Raw genomic sequence first — 22,397 nt, forward strand, 5'->3', positions numbered from 1 at the left:
AATTAACTAGAGAAGAGGCAGACTTTGGAAGCAACAGCCCAAAGAATATGCCATCAGAGCTGTTTGTGAGCATACTCACAAATACTGTCCATGCTTCAGGGGATTATGGGCATTCCTACACCAGTATTCCAACCCTAGGGTTGTATCAGCAAGTCTCTGCTGGTGACACAACTTACCGTAAAGTTCTGTTGTCTTCACTGTCCCCACTGTTTCACTGAGAAAACTAAGTGCTGTCAGCTGGTGGGTTTTCTGCTGATGTAGGGTGTGTTTGCACTGAGCTGTAGGCCACACACAAGGTTGGACTTGCAACACTTTAGCAGTGTGATGGGTCTTTCTCTGCACATGTATATAGTGGTTTGCAGATCAATTCTTATTCTATAACGGTAGCTTTTCTGATTTAGCTATAAAGCTTTCCAAGACAGAAAATGCAAGCTAGAAAAATATCACCCTCATACTGGACTGTTTTACTCAGGGAAGCATCTCGGTGTGTACACAGCATTTAAATACACCTCTTGATTGATACGGTATTCCATGAGAACAGATTCCACGGGAAAGTGTCTCCCAGACAAGGCTAGGTGGCGCAGTAGGTTAATGCAATTAATGTTTTCAAACGTTTCAAGGTCTGCAAATTCCTGTAAATTTCCACAGCCTCATATGTTTATTGACACATCAATGCATTGATTAATGTGGGAGAACCGCATTGCTTTTTGTGGCTTTTCTGATTCACGATTTTTCGAACTCATCCAAGTAAAAGTCCGCATAGAAAAGCTTCCAAGGTACTTTCTGGACAAAACAACGTAAATACTTTTCTCATTTTTTGTACATTGCCTTCCAAGCAGAAGTGTAGCTGTGGGTAAACAGAGACTGGCTGCTTCTAATTTGGGAAAATTAGAGTTTATTTCATTCTTACTGCCCTCTTGAATACCACAGGGGTGTGTTTATAGATGTTTTGTATACCAATAAACCACTGTCTCCAAATACTTACCAAACATAGAGAAATACTCAATGTCAGCTTTTTCCTCCATGCAAAAGGAAAAATTTCTGAAAATATATTATCTGTGTGCCCTCAATACTTCTTCCATCTGCCATAAAAAAGAAAGCTGACTCTAGTAGTGTAAAATTGCTGTTTTGCTTGGACAAACTCAGAAGAACTACCTGGGCAGTTTTTTGAAGCTAGCTAGTAAGTGTAAAGTGGAATAATTTTTTGTTGCCAAATTAGACTGTAGCAGGCTGCTAGTTTCTGAGATAGAGAATATTGTTTACATAAAAAGCTCAAGATAAGTGTCTGTCTCATGTATTGTTATTTGCAGAAGATAACCAAGTGATGATTAATGAGTTATTTATATTCTTTACAAGAGGTCAGAACAGGAGTTATCAATATTCGAGCAGCAGTATGTGGCATTTTAAATAAACCCAATTATCAAAAAGGTTGAGGGTAACAGTCAGATGGTTAATGTACTGAGCATTTAGCATCTGCTCCTATAAGGTGTCAAGTGCAAGGCACTGAGTGCACTCAAATTACATTAAAATAATAAGGCAACTCACTTCCTTCCAGGAGATTCTCAGCCACTGGCAGGGTAAAGTGATTAGCATCCAGGCAGTAATGGGTAGTAGGAAAAATCCATTTCCTTCTTTCAATTTTTTTTTTTTTTTTGAGGGGGGGTGGGGTAGATTTCTGCTCCTGAAACGGCTTGCAGAGGTTACCAACGCTCTGTAAACACCAGATTGAGAGCTAAATGCCTGCAAACAAAATATCTCCTCTCTACTCTGAGACACCAGGTAAGCACAAAAGCTAAATACAAGAGACAGAAACTGAAGAGAGCAAGAGGCCATGAAACCTTGTATGTGGTAGATTTAAGCCCTTCATTACAATCTATTTCTATAGCATAGGGCAGCTTCAAGCATCTCAGTGTGATGTGGCCTACTCCTTTGTGTGCAGACACATAAGTGCTGGTTTTCTGCTGCCAAGCTCTGCCCTGCACTAGAAATGCAATTGCTGGACAAGATCATTCTGTCCAAATCCCAAGGATCACAGCACACATCTCATTTTAGCTCATATTTGTAACTTGTTAAAGGATAATCTGTTTGTCCCATCATTAGTATACTGTTAAGTGTTGCTACTCCTAAAACTGCCAGAGCTGTGCTAGATTTTTGTGGAATTTTCAACAAATAACAAAACTATTTCTGGCAGGTTTAAACCAGAAGGAAAGTAATAGTAGTATTCCACAAGAGCCCAACAACAACTGAAAGATACTGCGTGGATACAGATGTGTGAACCAAGGTGCTGCTGCTGTAGAACAGCAATACCTCCTACTTAAGCACTTTCATTGAGCCAGTTTTGCTGAGCCAGTGTCCACACAGTTTGCACAATGCAGTCGTAAGAGATACATGCAGAAAACTGCATGGAATATTCAAGAGTTTGAGTGGTAAGACAACTTGATGAAAAAGCCAGCAATAGGCAAGTGTTTAAATTATTGAGGAAGCTCTCTCTTGGAACCTCATTGTTAGGTCTTGCACAAACATTGGACAAAATATCTGTAAATTCCAAGCAGCTGTGGAAATTTGAAATAGAAGACAGCTAATGATTATATGCAGAAAAGGAAGCACAAAGAAGCAACATTTATTATGTGATAAGTAGCAGTAATGCATTTACATGGCAGTCTAGCTACGGCTGAAATTTCAACAGTGTTACAATATTGAGTGTGGAGGTGCTCTGGGGAAGCAAACATACTACATGCATTTCTCAAGCAGTTGAAGTATGACTTCCATTCTAAGTCTATGTCATGTCACCAGGGCTGGGCTGGAAGAGGCTGCTGAGTATTCTCAGCTCCTCTGTGGGAGAAAGTAAGCCGACAAGGGTTTCTGAAGCTGGCACTGTGAGATAATGCTAGGACCCAGCTTAACCCCAAACCACAGACAGAATTGTGGGTCTTCTGGGGAGCCACTGTCATCTTTGTAGAGCTATGCTCTTTCTCCACTCAGCACTCTGAGGGATATGGTAAGTGTCTTGTGGTTCATAGTCCTCTGGTTTAAGGGTCAGCAAGATTGTCTATGCTTGGTTTAGTCCATGAAAGGCCTTGAAAGAAAATGTATTTGATATCACAAGGAAGGGAAGTCAGTGGTGTGGTACAGAAAGAAAGGTAACGGTCAAAATGAAAGAGGAAGGCAAAATGCTGGCAACAGCATATGGATAGATATGAGCAGGTCAGGCTGGACAAGGCTGGGGAGGGGGATTTCTTAGTGGATGACGTGGGAGACATCAGTCTTCAGAAGAGTTTTAGCTAGCTGTTTAGACAAAAGAGGCTAAGTTGTAGAGATGTTATGTAGAAAGGATGTTTAAAATTTAGACCTAACCTGCAGGTAAAGACATGGGAGAGTGGGCAATGATAATTCCTAGATTATTGACTCGAGAGACTATATGATGTTATCTCAGAAGATGAGAGTGTGGGAAGTGTAGTGGATTTCTGAGAAGGTTGAAAGTGCTATCAAATTTACCAGCAAATGGTTTAAGGTTGGAAAAATCTCTGAGTAATATGATGAATTAAATAGCAGTTAAAAGAACTGGGCAAATATTAGTATATCTGGGTTTATTCTACTGAATGCGTCACACAGTGAGCTTGTTTTTACTGACTAGGTAGTGGGCCTTGGCTCATTGTCTGTCTCCACTAGAAAGTGTTCTTCATATTCTATGGTACATGATCGTGTAAAGTTTATGGCAGCAAAGTCATGATTAGTGGAGGTTTGTCACCATGGTTTATGACCAAAACTTCCGCATTAAATGCATTGACATCATTGGAACATCAAGTCTTATTCACTGATGACACAACCATGTGAAAGATGTTATTTTACTTCCCCTCAACATCTTTCTCCTCTTTTCTTTGCTACTCCATGTGATTTTCTGATCAGCTAGAACAATCCTTTGTGTATCGTTACTGCTTCACTGCTTCACTATCAACCTCTGTATTCTGTCCCAGACACTGAATGACCTTCTAATTACCAGCTTGTAACTTTACCTGTATAATAGTTTGTTCCTGTTCCTATCAGACATAGAAAAGAATCCAAGTGCCCTCAAATGTAAATTCCTTCTTACACCATTGCAAATGATACCTTTTGTATTAAAAAAACCCCAGTCATTTTGCTTACTCGTGTTTGTGAGGTGTTATCCCTGAAGAAGAAATAAGAACTTCTTCATTTGATTAGTCCATATAAAAGGAAAGTACTCCTGAGCAAACCGTTATCTACTGTTTCTGACCATAATGCCACCTCATCTGCTTTTTCACCAATTCTATTAACTCAGAAAGTTTTCTGAAGGATGCACAAATCCTACATGAGAATACATGAATAACAACTTGATGATAATGTTTTTGGCCTCAGTGGATGTTATCTTGTAGCCATCCCAAACATCCTGTGTGGGCACAGAAAAGGAATGATGAGAGACAAGTTGCTTCTTTCTTTGTAGTTGATGTTGTTAATCCTTTGAGCGTCTAGTGGATGCTTAGATGTACCTTGAAGAGTTTGTGGTTGTGCTGGGTTTGGCTCATTTTGACTCACAGGAAGGGATCAGAGGATCACGATAACTGTTGTGGTTGCCCATAGCTGTGCATTTTTTTGTGGTAACATACAGTAAAAAAATGCCTTGAAAGCTACTATGAAATTTGCCCAATGGCTTACTTATATGATGGATGTCGTATCACATAGAGGGAAAATTGTGTGAACGCTGGAGAAAGAGGAAATCATGGATAAGAGACAGGAGAAAATAAAGATGTTTTAAGATGACCAACAAACAGTGAGAACAACATCTGGGCTATATGAACTAAGTAAACTATAAGGAGATTCATTATACCCAGGAAGTTTTTGATCTGCAGGATTATATACAAACTTCAAAAACTGTATGACCTAGTGAGTTAAAAACTGTTAAATTTCTAAACTTTTTGTGATCCAGGTTTCAATGATGCATGATTTGTATTTTGGCTAAAGTATGTCTTCATCCATCACCAGTCACAATCTAAGGATATCAGAAGATCTTGTCTGTGTTGCTTTTCCTGTTATTTTTAAATCTCTTTCAGGTTAGCATAAGGTGAATGAACCATCAGGTTGTTATTACTGCCATGGGTATTCAGGCCATCTGTAAACGGGTTGCAGGTTACATTCAAATCCTTTGAAAGTAAGAGGTAAGTGGATCCATGTTCTGGGCTGCTTTGAATGGCTCTATCATGGTGTAATAAATCCCTCGGTAAAAGGTATTTCCACCACCAGTCAAAGAAAGACTTTTTGTCAGTTTCTTAATGTGAATGTGTGAAATTGTGGACTGTGGGACTCTATTATTTTGACATCGATCTCAAGAGTTTAGAGCTAGAGGCAATACTACTACATTCTTCTGTTTGAATTCTTCCTCCTTGTCACATCAGCTTTACTGTTCGGTCTCTAAATCACTCTGACAACTCTCGTGAGTTCCTTGTCCACTTGGCCCCATGTCCATTTTGAACTTAATGTTTCTAGGAACTTCTGCCTCCTTTTGTCCATCTAAACCCACTTATATTTCTAGTTTGAAAGAATCCAGTTTGCCCAAGTGATTTGTGGCTGTTGTCTGCTTACCTTCGTTTTTACTCACAATGCCCCTAATTTTGTCGTGCACCAGCATGATTTTATATTAATTTTCAAATAAAAATTCTTCCTGAAAATGTGGGATAGCATCCAGTCTTGGAAAACTGATGACTGATGATATTCCATTGAAATTCCCTCAACCAGTTATGATTCCTATTGACTGTAGCTTTTAGAAATCTAGGAAGTGGCTAGTTCTTATCCCTGGTAAGTATGTACCTTATCAGCATTTTCTGTCTCAGCGTTTTCTCTCTTCCAGTTTATGATTTCCGTATCTTTCCAAGCTTTATTAGAAACAAGTATCAGCAGGCAGAATGTCTCCTCAACTAGTCTTCTAGAAGGATTAAACCCATCCAGTAGAGCTATTATACTGAGAGGGTTTCTTGTGTTTCAAATGCAATTATGAAAATTTTTCGATGTTCTTCATCCTGATACCTACAGATTTCTCTATTATCTTCTGCTTTCCTTATGAGTTGTATTTATTTCCTAACTTCTATTTATATTAATTAGTTCGCTTTTAATACTTAGTTTCATTCTTCATTTACTTCTTAAGCTAAACCAGACTTTTAGCAAAATAGTTTATCTTTCTTGGTTATGGGAACATGGAGGGGGGGTGTGTGTGCTACATAATAAATACCTCCTGTAAAATTTATAATTTACATTCTTATTCTTTAGTCTTCTATTTTTCTTCTGATAGTAGTTTCTTTAAGTTTGGTAAAATAGTACTTGTAATGTATGGCTCTATGTGTGTCTATATGTATAAAACTCATCTTGACAGACAAATGCTTGTACTGGAACATAAGCAGGTCTGATAAAGGCTTCTAGTCTCAGCTTCTAATGCAGTGATTTCTCTAATGCTTAGAATGATTTAGCATGTGAGCAATTAAGAACTTTCTTTTTATCATTTGGCACACAGATTCAGTTTGTCTATTAAATACAGATTTTTAGCTTGTATGGCGCTTGATTCCCTTTCCTCATTCTCCGTATCTCTGCCCTTTTCAGTGCTTACTGAATGTATCAGGTGTTACCAGCAGTTAGGACCAGATGGATGTTTAAAAAGCACACTGGAACAAGGCAGCTGTGTTTGGATTTCACTGAAGGCATCTGGAACGTTAAAGGACAGGGAAGCCAGTTTTAAACTCAAGCACAAACAAAAAATGCCCACAGTCAAAACCTTATTGACAATAGTCTGATTGTACTGTATAAGATTAGAGATACCAAATTGAAAGAAACATTGCATTTTCTTCTTTTTAGTACACAGATGCAGTGACAAGGCAAGCAGAGTGTTCCAGTGGTCATAACATGCTTTGACACATAGACAGCTTGGTAACAGTGAAGGAATGCGACAGAGTTGATCAACTTTACTTAAGAGTTGAAGATTCAAAACTATACAGAGAGCATCTTGATCGTACATCTCAAATAAGATATTAATTTGAACTTTAATAACCATAGCTCTGTCTCCACAAATCAGCACTGCAAGCATTTAATAATCCCAGGCTGAAGTGGGAAGTATTACACCAGTTTATTTGCTAGAGTAGGGTTGAAGGAAGTGTAATGGGTCACCTGCAAATCTTCTGAGAAGTTAGTAATGGTAAGGCCTGCCAGGAATGATTGAATTTTTCATCTGCAGTAAAAGTCCCTTCTGACAAATGTCAAATCTCATCTTTATCTCTGTGTGCATGTGTGACTAGGAGAGATAAAAATTAACCTATGGATGCTACAGGATATGACTACCTGCTTTTAAATTGAAAACAGTAAGAGAAAAGAGCAGTGCTGCCAGAAGTCATGGATCTTGCATGACATTTCTGTACTCAGCAGACTCATCACAAGTTGTACAGTCTCAGCAGGATTCCTGTGCATTTGACCAAGCTTCCGGAGACTTCTGACAACTGTGTCCAGGTCTTTATCTCAGTCCAATAGGGACAACACAGCATTTCTATCCTTTTAGGTAAGAACAATGCAACTCAGTGCAGTCACACAAGAATCAAGAACAGGCAGGAATGGATCCCTTGCCCTCTGCAATAAGATTTCCTCAATTTTTCTTGTACTTTGCACCTTCACAGTGGCTCTTTGGCTACCTAGCTCAGCATCCACCTAAATTTAGAATTTTAGTTTTATGGGAAAACACATTTGTACACATTAATTCACAGTTTCATACATAAGGCAGCACAAAACTCTCCAGCAACAGACTTCTGCAGTTTCTCTTTGCAAGCTTCAATCACAGGCAGCCAGGAAAGCCAGGCATAGTAGGCCAACGTGCAGATGTTAAAGACATATCTGCTGTCATCTTATCTTCAGTGCAAGAAGAAATGGTTGCAGCCTCTTCCTACACACTCAGATCTTGCCAGCTCAGGGGATGGTTAGGGTAGAACAGGGAGAAACTGCTCAAGTTCTCAAAGTCACATGTGGCATAGACCCAGTTTTGTCTTGTCCTTAATTGGTCCAATCTTTATGCTTGGAAAATGGCTTTGAAAATTGTTATTTTTGTAGAGACTGGTTTTCTTTACTGTAGAAGCATGTTTTAGGAGCACAGGGAGCAGAAGTGCATGTAATGGTTGGGACTGGCATGTCAGATCTGAGATTGCAGTTGGGCAAAGTCTTCTCACAGCCCTGTGCTTATGGCAGCATGATAGTTACTGAGCTTGTTTTTCCCTCTAAGCATGTTGTGCATTAAGATGCAGAATTTCTTGCCAATATGCAGTTGTGAGATCACACCATTGCTGTCTTTTCTGAGGCTGAGCTAAGAGTGGCGATTTTTTTCAGCATGAGTCAACACCACTATTTGAGAAATGCAGCCTGCCTTTTGAAGTGCCCTTTGTTGTAACCACGAGCTGCCTTTAAAACAGCAGATCTTAAGACCATAAACCTTAGCTGACATGCTTATGATCTGCTTTTGTTTAATCAGTCACAAAATCCTTCTGCTAGTCACTCTCCTCACTTGGCATACAGTAGAAGAAATTTATGATGCTATGAACCTCTTGAAACTTGCTAAAAGAGTAGATCTGAGATATATAGAGAAAAAAGGAAAGTCTTTTAGGCCTCAGACCCTACTAGAATGAGTAGATTTCCTGTTGTCGCACTAGTACTTGTAAGCCAGTGGGCAGTCCTGAAGGGCAGCGTGTGGGCACTTAGCTAGGAGACTCGGGACTAATATACGGGACTTGAATGAGAAAGGAGGAAACATACTGGTTACAAGAGTTTGGTTTTCTTTTCTTTTCTTTTTTTTTTTTTTTTAGAAAAACTGGAAAATGGATAGGAAATATTTTTATTTATAGCAGAAGGCAACAGGTAGGCTAATTTTTTAATGATACGGACAGCATTTGTTTTTTTAAATGCTTTCTGTAAGAAATGGATTTGAAGTTTATTTCTAATTTTACAATATTAGGCAGACACTATTTCTATGTATTAAGGCCTACATATTATGTAGAGCCATATAACTTCAAATCCCATTATAAAAATACACATATGGCTCTCAGGGTTATTTTCCATTTTATTCCTTAGAAACAGGAGTTTCTTTTGTTACCTTCATTCTAAAAGCACTTCTTCCACATTTTGTTTTTGGACATACAGATATAACCTTTTTTTGGTATTCAGCATTATTAAAACTTTCCATTTTCCTAGATCTTAGTTTTCATACCTGTATCAACATGAAAATAATACACCTGAGTATGTAGCACAAATCTATGTGTCATGGAATTGTGTTCTTCATTCACCAAATAATTATAATCTCTTTAATGTGTCTATTAATGTTTTTTGAGTGCTGACCACTATACATAACAACTTTCTGATATTTGAATAAACAAATATGGTCTAATTTCAGTTATATTTTTGTAGATATTTTGATTTCTTTCCCATCACCTGTGTTTTCTTATGGATAGAGGGAGAAATCAGGGTTATATTTAAGGATTGACTGGTTTTGAATTGGCTTCAACACTAATTAGGAGATATGGGTCGTCTTTCTTACATGACCCTGAGAAAGTTACTTTCCCTCTGGTTTTTAATCTTTGTAGAAAGAAGGTTTTTGTAATCTAGTCCTTACTCACAAAATCTCTATAAAGGTCTTAGGTCTGCGGGACCTGAAGATTCTTGGAAAATAGCATTGACACCAGATCTGACGAGCATTGACTGTAGGTTTTTATGGCAAGACCTGACATTGAGCTTCCAGCTGATGAATGTCTCTGAAAGCTCTGCTTTTTTCAGCATTCCCTCACTGGCTGTCTTTTAGGAACATGAAGACTCAGTCATGTTCTTCTCAGCATGAGAAATGTTTATTTTGCCCTGACAAATAGTCTCCAGCTTCCGAATCCTAGGAATTTGCAAATTAATTTTCTATTTATACCTAAGAAACTTTGCCACACTGGAGCAGCCAGAATTTACAAATGTTCTATATGTCAGACTATAGCCATTTGGGTTTTGCAGTCAAATTCACTGGAAAGGAATTCACTTAGTACAGACTGAAAAGAAAGTTATTGACTGATCTGAAGTCCTCACACTTTACCTTTTTCTGGGCCTTTCTCTGACCAACAATCAAGTTCTTTACCTCTTGTAGTAAGACAAGTTTATCTGAAAAGGACTGTGATCATTAAGCTCCGAAGCCTTTAAATCTTTTGCTGTACTAGAAAAAACAATAGCGACTTTTATATAGAGTATAATATGTTTTGGCAACACAGTACAAATGCACATTCCAGCAGCTTAACTGTATTGCAAGGATAAACTTGTTAATGCAACTACTTTGCTGTAGTCTTGCCAATTTAGTCTTGATATAATGAGCATCATTCAGTTTACTGTTAACTGGAGCTGGGCAGATTTGTTCAGACTGTGTCATAGTTCTGTTTTTCTCAGATTGTTAGGTGAAGGAAACAGCTTTTCTTACTCATCAGTGTAACTGCAAAAAGAAATGTGGGAACACCTTTAAATAGCTACAGACTTTCTGTGGAACAGCAAAATCATTCCCATTGTCTGAAAACACTATCAGGAGAAACCCTATAAAAATAAACTAGGTTCCTGAGTTTCTTAGGTTTTTGAAAGATTTTGTAACACTCACAACATATAAATAATTTAATGAAAATAAAGTTTATACAAAGTTCCTTATGAAATAGGTTTTCCAAGTCACTCTGCTAGGGTTCTTGTATCTCTCAGTTTGGTCTGATTTCAAGGAACCAGCATTCTCTTGAAGAGTGACACACAAGGCTCAAGCAAAGGACAAAGAGTCAATGAAACTCAGGGGCAGCAGCACAGATCCTAATTCTTCTCATTCCTATCTTCTGCTTTTTTGTAAGAGACTCTGGGAAAAGTCTGGATTGAAGGAGCAGAAAATGGTTCAAAGAAAAGCCAAATTACGGCTTAATTGAAATCATGGTTGGCAGCAAGTGAAACTTGGGCTTTACATTCTGTTAAGGAAGCACAAAAAGAAAAGGAGGTCTGAAAAATTTGTTACATGATTGAAAGCAGGAAGGCACTCAGTGGTAAGGAAGAGGGGATAAAATAGCTCTAAAGAAGGTGCCATACCAGTCTGAAGAGATTAAGAATGCTTTTGATTCCAAAAGCAAAAAATAAATTTAGAAGTTGCCTGACCCAAAACCCAAGCCTTATTCCTTGCATCTGAAGTCAGCATGAAAAGTGGCTATGTGAGAGAAGTCAGCATGAAAAGTGGCTATGTGAGAGTAGCCAAGTATCTATAAATAAACGTTGAAAAAGGAGATTTTAAACAAAATCTCCTATTCCTTTATAACATTCCTTTACAACAAAATCTTTTTTATGGAACAGACTCTTGTGTTTACATCCTAAGCACATCCCTTTTCCCCCGTGCTCTTTCCTTCTAATACAGCTTTATTTTTTCTAATATGTTCTTTCTTTTGCTGCTGAAGTGAAGCACAGACATTAGTCTCAAAAAGAAGTAATAACTATCTAACAGTCTTTTTTTTTTTATGCTGAATCTGAATTTAATAGCATTTTGTTTCTCAGATAGTTATCTCAGCAGATATAGGTACTTGCCAAGTATTGCTGCTGTCAACATTCAGAAACAGGGAGAACAGCTTGGTTAAAATCCAGCTGTCATTAGAAAAATCTTTCTAAAAAGAGCTCTGTGGGATTTTCATTCCATCTGCCCTTTTTCATGACTTCAAACATATCAGTATTTTCAAAAGCCAAGCTAAGTTCCTTCTAGGTCAGTCATGATCTCCAGGGACAAAATTAAAAAAGAAAAGCTTTAGATGACAGCTTTATGGATGATACATGAGGCAGAACAGACTTCAGTGTTGTTTTCTATAGCTGTGTTAGTTATGCATTGCTGACAAATATCATTTTCAGCAGTAAAGTAAGCTAATAGTTATGGGTGATTTCCTATCTCTTGAAAAGCTCTCCCATATCGGTGCATAGTAATTACAGTGCAGCAGCAGTAGACGACCTTGAAGAAAAGGATTTGCAAGGAGGTTAAAAGAGTAGGTTTGCATGGTTGCATATGCAAGCTCAGAACACTCATCTGAAATTTGAGCAAGAAGTATGGAGACTGGTATTTCAAACTAGTTAGCCTTTGGATTCTGAATAAAGAATGATAAATAAGGATGAAACAGCCTCTGAAGTAACAAGAAACAGTTCAGTGTCACATAAGAGGAAAGAAGGGAACTGGTGGGACAAATGGGATGGGGTGGGATGGGGTGGGATGGGATGCTCAGAATCCTAGTCAAGTGTCAACAGAACTAAAACCACTGCTTCTTGTTGGGAACAGATGTCTCTGCAGGTAGTTAGAAAGTGATGACCTGGGAAAAGTTGGTAAAAGCTCCTGTAGATTTCTTGGGAGAGGAACAAAGAGTCTGTTCTGAGCAAGTGCTGTATGTGGGGTGTGTAGGTCGTCCAGCACCTGGAAGCAGTGTGCTTGTACTGTACATATACAGCAAACAGCTGGGTTAGAACAGGCAGTTCTCTTAAGTGCCTTTTCTGCCTGAGGTTGGTGGGATCCATGACATTGGCTCTGAGTTTTAAGCTAGTCAGTAAAGAGGACATACGTCACTTTCATAGGGCCTGAGCTGAATGCCAGTAAATATACAACACTTCAGATTTTCCGAAGTTTAATCTGTGTGCGGTGAAGTAATGCTACTTAACAATAGCCAGTCCTACCAATATTCCCTGAAGATGGTATATGTTGAATTGAAGAGTATTGAATGGGGCATAATAAGCAAAGGGGAGCAAGGAAACATGATCTGGAAGATAGAATAGCTTAGTTCTGATACCAAAGCTAGGTCACAAATGATAGTGAGTGCAGTTTTACTTTTGCAGGCAGTACTATGCCTCATCATTTGGCCTTGGCATCCCAGAAGCAAAAAACTTCTTGTCCACAAAGACAAAAAAATCTCTTTAATTATGTCAAATGTATTTAGTTTTGAAGAAAATTATCCTTTTCTTGGTCTTTTGTTGGAGACTGTGGCTGCCCTACTTGGAGATTGAGGTAGTGTCATCAGCCTCAAAGTTGTGAATGAGAGCAGATGTGATATAACCTTTTTGGGCACAATCAGCCAATGGTTCTTGCTTTAGGCTGGGCCTTTGAAAGGGGATAATATTTCAATTTAAGCTTTCAGTGTAAAATTACACTATTGTTATAATTCAGGATTGATTGAGCATTTAAGCATAAGTATTATGCACTAGATTGAAAAAACAAAACAAAACAAAACAAAACACCAACCCTAAAAACCCAGTTTGGTAAATGTGGCAGAGCTTAACTAGATTTTCCCAAGAAGACCAGAGAGAAGAGTGAAGGGAGGCTTATGGCTGTGGGACCTGTTCAGATCCCTCAGCTGTTTTGGGGTTAATCATGACTGGCTTTGAAGGGAGTGGTTCAGTGCAGAAATGTAATTTATTTCCCCAGCTGGTTAGAGAAGGTGGAGTTCAGGCTTTTAACACAGGATCAAATGCTTTCTTAAAATCCCTGGGCCTCATTTAGAGCTTTGAGGGGCTTTGCACTTCTATTAGTTCCAAGCCTATACAATGCACAACCATTGATGCCCATCTAAAATACAGAAGCCCTCCCATATTAATAGGGGGAAATAATGCCATCAGTGAGGATGCTACAGTACCATAGAAGCCTTTTTGTCCCATTGGCTTCAGCGGGACATTTTATGGATTGGGCTGCTACTCAACACACACATGAAATTTCTTGGGCTTTCAGCAGCTCCACAGTTATGTTTATTGAAGAAATCTGATTTTCCCTGTATGGAACTGCAAAGAGTGCTGTACCGGCCTGGGTATTATCAGCCGCTGAAGCTGTATTGAGAAGCCATAGCCAGAGACTGGTAAAATAAACCTTGAGGTCTAAGTTTCATTTTGTCCTAGAGCTGAACTGAATCTTTTCTTTTGGGCTGGTAGCTTAGAAATGTTTTATGTCTTCCCACATAATGTTTCTAGGGATGAAGCCCTTACTTTTGATATTCTGCCAGGAAGGAAACCACATATTCAAGGTCATGACTGACATCTGAGCATTCAGAGTTGACTGCACACCAATAGCTTGACATGCCGTTTACCTTACAAAACTCCTAAGAGCTCAGCTCATGACTTTTTAGTTTCTGGGCTGGACACGAATTCTGGGTCTCTGTTTTCCAGGCCTACTAAATTATGGCTGACCAGCACAGTATAGGGAAGAAATTGCACAGAATATTCTGTTTTTGAGAGACTTTAAGCACTTTCAGGAGTCTTAGGAGACTTTAAAAGAATCCATTTTTTATAAGTAACAGTAATGCTACTGTTGACAGTGAAAGAACAGTGCCTTAATCTCTCTCTAAATGTTTGATGTGAGAAGGGGAACTTCTGATTTGCCAAATGATAGTTTCATAATGCAAAGTTTAGGGATAAATACCACTTCCATCTTTCAAACAGTTGAAGTATAATTAGACAAATCTTAAGTACTTCTGAGCACTCTGTTCCAGAATGACAACCCTGATCCCATGTTAGAACGCAACTAATGCAAGCCTCTACATACTGCCTTTGAAAAGTGAAAGAGGTTGGCAGAAACATCAAATAATGATACTTATCTCTTAGAGCACTTTTTGGCCGTAGATAATCAGAGTCTTTCCAAGTACTGTTGCAGTATATTAAACTACAGCTGATAAGTGCAGGTACACCCTCCTTTTTCTTTTTCTTCCTGCTCTGCTACTAGCATCAACTGACTCACCTCAGGAAACTGGTCACAACGAGGAATCAAAGCTCCTTGTTGTTGTTGTGAGACAGCTTTGTTTAAAGGACTTTTTTGTTTTTAGAAAAATCTGGAGCTCATGGTGTCTCACTCCAGGGAGACACACAGAACAGAGACTATTCTGTCTTCTATTGGATTTCACTTTCCACCCCAATGCAAGATAGAAGGTAAACCACAGACCAGCTAATAGTAGTGATGCTAGCCTGCATAAAAATCCAGGGAAGAGGTATAATTAGGCTAATGTGCTCCCATTGCATGTATGCACCTGAATAGCTTGTATCCCTACAGGTTTCTCCGCATGCCAGAAAATACCTAGGAGCAGTTGAAGGTTTCCAACAACTCCTTCAGAAAGTAGTATTTAATGGTTCCTCCAAGGCATACCAGAGCCCTCCGTCAGCTACTCATATAGGTTTCATTTCCTTGTCCTGATGTTTTCCATAAGCCATAGTTCTTGTTTTATTCCAGTCAGCAGGTAAAGAAGTGGATTCTCAGACACTCACAAATTCTTTTCCTATAGACTCTGAGGAGTAAGAAAGTAGAAAGGTACAGGGTGAAAATAAAAGTTAACCCTGAAATATTTCCATTTTTATTTTAGAAGTAAGACTGTACATTAGATTCCAACAGTTTCCAGTACTAATTCTCAGCTCTACTTGATTCCTGATCGATTTCTGACTTCTGCTTTGTTTCCCAAATGTAATGTCCTTTAGTATCACTGCCTTGTCCCACTTAACCATTACTCTTAGCACTCCTGACCACAAACAAGAGAGTCATAGCATGCTTAGAAGACCAGGAACTCCCAGCAAAAGCCTGTCTTGCCCTAAAACAGCTGTAGAAATCTTCAACAGTTTGAGAATGAAACAGTTCTTCAAAATTGCTTCAATTCCATGAGTATATTCAGCATGAAGCTTTAGGAGTTTTCCCAAACATGCAGAACTGTTCTTAAGCAAGATTGTCAGACCTGTCACAAAGTAAAGGTAAGATAAGCTTTGCCTGCAAGACATCTAGAGCTTTTCTATACCTTTTCCTTTCTCTGTAAAACTCTAACACATAGGTTATTGCTCTTCTAGGAGAAATTCAGAACCACCCAAAAAACAGTGCATATTTTCTTATGTATAGAAACCTTACAATATATGATTATGTATGTTTAATGTGGGAATCATTGGGAATATCTTCATTTGCCTTTAGGATACTAGAGTTTTATCCAAGTTCATTCTGCATCTGGACTAGCAGAGAACTGAACCTGAGGGTTCAAGAAACATCACTTTTGGAAACAAGTTTTCTTTTTTGAAAATCTGAAAGTAATAATTTGCTTAGAAACTCCAAGACAAAGCAAGTGAAAGTCATGAGTAAATGAGCGTTCTAAGAGAAAAGAGATCTTGTGGGAAGCTCTCCTGGGAAAGACTTGTTCCAGCCACTGAAAGCAAACACTGTTTTAATGTATAATAACATGTTTTGTTTCCTTTGGTCTGGCTTCTCTCTAGAAAATGCTACAGTGCAACTGAGTGGTAAGGAAAAGAGGCTGACTGTCTCAAAGCAGTTTTACTTGGCTTTGTATTGCAGTTATGTACTGGACCACAGAAGTGCACAATTAAGATCTCACCTGTGCAACAAAGTTGAAAATATCTTCTATCCACCTACTCTTTCAATGATCTCAACGTCTTCCATCACTGAAGTCAGTGCATTTTCTGAATGCCCAGGCAGCCTAAAACACATGAATCAGAAGGTGGTGTTTGAAACCATACAAAGACCCTGCATGTCTTGGTCCTGGTTCTCCTCTGTGCATGATGTTTCAACTGTTTGTTCTGTTAGAGCAGCCAAAGGGCTAAATCCCACAGCCCCCACAAACCCCTTACTTTCATTATTACACAGCACTACCTATGCTTCATCCTCATAACTCTGTGTGTTTGTCTTTCCCCTCTTCAACCCCTCTGAAGTCATTGCATGCATGAATAAGAACTACCTAACACTGATAGCAGTGATCAACACTGATCTCTACCCATAACCACAAATGCCAGTGTGCTAATACGGAAAAGGACAAGGATCACAGGAAAAGCTGTTGAACTTGACAAACCAGACAGTGAAGTTCAACTCTTCTTTTGGAGACCTGGGAAGATGCCAGGGAGAAATTGTTAAAACAAAACCCAAACAGATCCTTTGATCAGGTTTTCCACCTGACTGCTGCTGAGCACTTTACACAAACGATACATGAATGCAGGTCTATTGGGAGTCAGGACATACTTGTCACTTGTCAAGCCTCCAAAATGTTTCAGCTGTAACTCTGAGTGCTATTAGATGTCTACACAAAAGGCCATGGGAAGTCCCAGTAGGAAGTGTGTGGCCTCGCTGTACTACATGCTGCTTGGATGTATTGAGAAAAGGATTTAAGAAGTTTATGATGAGATGCAACTGATGATTAAAACAAATAAACTGACAGGCTGGGGATGAGGAATCAGCAGCACATGAGCATGGTTTTAACCTAATGACTACTTGCCTCCACTGGGCAACCTGCCTAACCTTGTTATATCTGAGTTGCATCATTTCAGAGAATATTGTCCTTGAGTGATTAGCACTGCAGTAAAGTTACAGGTCAAAAGGTCTGAAACATGACCTGTTAGGAAAGACATAAAGAAAGGTGGTTGTTTAGTCTGGAGGAGAAAAGACTGTGGGGAGGCATGGCACAACTTCAAATTTGCAGAAAAGAAGAAGGGTATAAAAAGTTGCAGAGAGGACAGGAATTAATGGGTATGAATTGCAATGTCAGAGATACATGCTAGAAACATTAGGTTAAGTTTAGTTAGTCTGTCTCTAGGATACTGTTGAATCCTTATCAATGAAACTGAGAATGAATTAGACAAGTATCACTGAGTGACACAGATACTGCAGATGGGCAGGGAGATGATCTAGATGACCTCATACTTTCTTCTGGCAGTAGTTTCAGTAGTTTTTGTAGTACCTCTGTGTACTTAAAATGCACAGAAGGCTGTGTATTTTAGAAGCTGTTTAGGAAGAACCTCTCCTAGTCTTATTTTTAATTTTAGCGAGCCACACTGAACATTTTGTGCAGAAAACAAGGGCTTTTCCCCCCTCTCAACCTTTTTTCAGAATTTTGTCTCTGAGGGGAACGTGAGCAGCTCTTTGCAATTTTAGTAGATGTATGATAAAAGAGGTATATTGTTTTGTTTCACTCCTTGTGTTTGCAGTCTCTTGAGTTTGTTCTGCTAATTTGCATTGCCACCAGGTTCAAAGTAGAGAAGCTAGAGGCAGAAGAAACTTTGTAAAACGTTGACAACTATTCATCATAACATATAACTGACTGCAGTTTATAAGGGTTTTTTTTCTGATTCTCAGGACTGTATGTAATAAACAAACATACTGTTACTATAGTCAAGACTTGTTTAAGCCCAACCAAGAGCAGCTAGTCCAAATGTGTAGACGTTCACCCAGAGCAGAGTGATCAGGGAGCCAAAGAGCTGTCTGATTCTATAGTAAAGTAACATACCAAGAGTACAGAACTGACAGTTCACTTATCAGCATTTGTCAGTGTTTTAGCAGAAAGAAATAGCTCTCTCAACTGTTCACTGCACCCTTCTCCTGCTCCAGTACTGAGCTGATCTTCCAAGTGGCACTGCATCTCCATTTCTCTTCTGACCATATGATGCATGTTTATGAAACTTTTTAAATCAATGGCGTGACTTTTTGCTTAAGAATAAAGCTTTCTGCCAGGTCTGATTAGGGGAAATGCTTGAAGATATACAATGGGATCGTGCTTGCTTGCTTTACTTAGCTTGTGCAGAAATTTAGACAGCAATAATCAAAGGGTGTAAATACAATATGGTGCCACTCAGAGACACTGGACTGAGACCCAAATAACCACGTTTGCATGGCACAGCATTGTGTTCACACCTAGCTCAAGTGTTCCTAAACTCTCCTATAAATGGTATTTCTAATAGTTTGTGATTTGGCCAAGTCTGGACAGATTTTCATGCAAGCAATACAAGGTCCTATATTCTCAGATTGTCCCAGCATTGTATTGCAAGATTTAGTCCAAAGCTTGAAGTTTTAAAAATTAACTATTAAATGTAATATAGTCCATTTTCTCCTTATTTTACTCTTAAGAATGGAGGTGGTGTTTTGCCAAAACTAGGAACAAACCAGAACAGTGTAACAACATGCCCTGAATGGTTAACGTTTGGCAAAAGAAAATGAAGGTAAGTAATAGTATGATTGAAACAACAACTTAGTATTCTAGCTGTCTTGTCTATGGTCAGCATAATTTAAGATCTTTATTTCATAGAGAAAAGACAATGACGAATCAATTTATTTCTGGTTCTTAGAAAAGTTGATAACTTTTAACTTGAATTTATATCTTGCTCCTTTGAAAACTAAGCTTTGAACATGGCATGACCTTTGCATTTCTTACGACAGGCAGGTAACCTGAAGTTATTAATAACAGAGTATTTGGAAATGTTCTAGTTCTGGGCTGACAAATGGCATGCACTGTGTTATCAGTTGGCTCTCTCCTGCATACCTTCTTAGGGAAGTAAATAGCAGGCACACTTGGAGACCTCTGGTTAAGATAATCTGGGGACAAGAGCAGGGGAGCTGGAGGTGTTGGAGATAGACAAGCACAATACCTGGCAAATACCTGCCTACACTGTTTGCAGTTCTAACTTTTGCTTTTTACTCCTCCCTAATCATTAGCCATGTTAAGAATTTTAAATGGAAATTTAAGGGTTAAGGGCAATGCCTTTTACCTTTTTTTCAGCTTTTTCTAAAACCTAAAGCAACTCCTATGGCAGTGTGACTCAGTGAGGGGAGAGAAGGAAAGAAAGTAAAGCAAAGGGACAGTGACATTTGCTGCTAGACTTGTAGAATGCATAAGAATTGGAGCATGGTAGATGTCTTCAGCGCATGGCCACCTTGCGAAAAATAATGAAGACTGGGAGAGAGAGTCACCAAAGTGTCTTTAAAGATCCAGCCCCAGCTTCTTCCATTTTTGGTGTACTCTGCAAGATCAAGGCTATCCAGTCCCATCAAAGACGCAGCTGTCTGTCTCCCAACTACAGAAGTACACGAGTTTTATACAATAGATTCTCATAGAACTGAGCTTAGCACTGTGGCCTCTCCCCTGCTCCACACACCAGATACAGCTGGTTGGCCTCATTTGTGTCGCCTTAACCAATGGCATCTGCACATGTAGCCCTGAGTAGGACAGTGGTCATTCTACAGTGCTGCAGCCAGGACAACAAGGGAGAATTTGCCTGTGCCTCATAGCATTTCCTTTGAAAAAAAAGAGCCCTGCCAGATGCACACTCCAGAACTGCAGCCAGTCCCTGCCTCACTGTGCCATGTGTTAACCCCTGTTTTTAAAGGAAATACATTCCATCATGTGTCCCAGCATGCCTCTGTCTGTCAATATCAAAGTCATCTACAAGATCTGCAAATGTCCTATGGTGACCAGCTGATTTTCTTTAAACACTGAGTCCTTCCTTTCTTCTTTCAGGCAGTTTACAGTAAGATCAGCCTCTGACTTTGCAAAGTCAATTGTATATTGGGCTAAGCTCCCATATTAAATATGAGCTTCATGGGCCATTCAGCCACAAGTTTTATTTGTGACTCCTGCAGCCTAATGCTATGCAGGTAAAGAAATACAACTACCTAGTGAAGAATAAATAAACCTCAGCTTGCTCTGGTGTAGTTTTTCTTAAGTCCGTATTGGCAAAATTATTATAATTTGATAGTAATATGTCACTTTGGGTGGACCTCGTCTTTTTTTTTTTAAGTGACAGTTTTTTAAAATCTCAGGTGAAAAAACTGTGGGTAATCTCTGCATAAAAATAAATGCATGCATTATTAAATGCTGAAAGATGATTTTATGCAGACTTTTCTGCTGTGCCTCATTATCAAGTAAATATCATAGACCCACTGCATGAGTCCATGCAAGTGAAAACTTATGACAGGTAATTTCTTGGATGCGTTTTGCCTTACGGCAAGGATTGTCTGTAAAAAGGCTATGACTTTCCAAAACTGAGTCATCCTTTGTATGCAAAACAGCTAAAACCAAGAAGATACAACAGAGAATTCAAGATTACATCTTTCATGTGTTTAAAATCCTTTTTCTTCCTAAGGATCCAGTGTTTATAAACATATGAAAACATATGAAAATCCCTAGAATGTGCCTGATAATAAGATTTTACCTAAATTTGATATCTGTTAGGTGAAATTCAGAACCAAGGTTTCCCAAGACAGAGCACTTCTTCAGCATACCAAAAATAATGTGGTAGGCAAGATAAAGAATATATTTTCTCTTTCCTCCTCCTTCCCTGAAGGTCAAATCATTATTCTGACTGCTTAATAAGAACTGTCATGCTCACAAGCCTATTAAGCAGACAAGACTTGCCCAGTACCCTGTTTCTGACAGGGACCAGTAACATATGGCTAGCAGGAGCTAGAATGTGACCTGTTGCCTGGTATACTGTCCTAGTTGTTGGTCTTTGGCAGCTGAATGACTTCATGAGCCTGTGGTTGCATCTGGACAGTGTCTAACAGCCACTGACATATTCAGTGTAATAATCTTCAATCATTTCTTGAGCCTGCAAGGGTTGCAGTTTACTTTGTCTTGTCTGCGCATTCTCCTGGGAGAAGCAGGTCAAGCAAAAGAGAGGATGCTCGGTTTTGATGGCCCCCTCTTGAAGAGCACCTGAATGTGCGCACCAGGAGCAGGACAGAAAGGTGGGGAAATAGCACTTTCTACAGTATGGGATGGAGCAGGCAGAAGAGAAGCAGTAAGGTTCTATTTCTGTTTCTAAATGAGAGAGGCTTAGCCAAGGAGCTCAGATACTGAGCTGCTGCTTAGTTGCTAGCACACTCTGGTACAGTTTTGGACTGTGCCAGCTAGCACCCTCTGAAATACTGCCTGAGTTTGGTCCAGGTGATAGCATGTGCCAGGCTATTCCCAATAGGTATCCATAGGCTGAAGCCCTACCTCTGAACACAGCCTTTCTTCTGTTCTTAGGTATCTTAGACTGAAAGAAAAAAACATGCAAAAAATATTTTAGAGACACATAATCATGACAAGGAACACAAAGGAGACCCAAAGCCAGCTCTGTACAGTGTGAACACTGCTGTTTGGCCCAGGCATGGCAGCAGTCCCTGCCCTTGTGTCACCTAACAGGGTAAGTAGGTCCAGAGAGACTGGGAAGCTGATGAGAAAATCAAGAAGCACATCCCCATTCAGACCTCAGAGGCGGTAGAGAAAGTGCTTTTTTTACAAACCTGAGGACTTGTGTGGAACTGGTTACATGGCAGAAATGTACTACGCTGCTGTAGTGAGGGTAAGCGTGAATCCAACAGCAAGGTAGGAGGCTTATAAACCTTATTAATATCTTTCTGTCTCAGTATGACCTTCTCTACTTTAAACCAAGTTTATTCTCATTTATGTCCCTTCATCTCAAAAATGTTGAAGCTTAGCCAAACTCAAACTACTGAAGCCTTCACAGAGGGGTCCTGAAGTCTCCATTACACCCGTGCTTGAATCACCCATAAAACACTGACTTGAGCTGTAACTTTCAGCTGAAGGTACCTTTCCTGAACAGGACGGTTGCCTTGTTTCACA

This window comes from Falco rusticolus, chromosome Z (genome assembly GCF_015220075.1).
Source record: "Falco rusticolus isolate bFalRus1 chromosome Z, bFalRus1.pri, whole genome shotgun sequence".
NCBI lineage: Eukaryota > Metazoa > Chordata > Aves > Falconiformes > Falconidae > Falco > Falco rusticolus.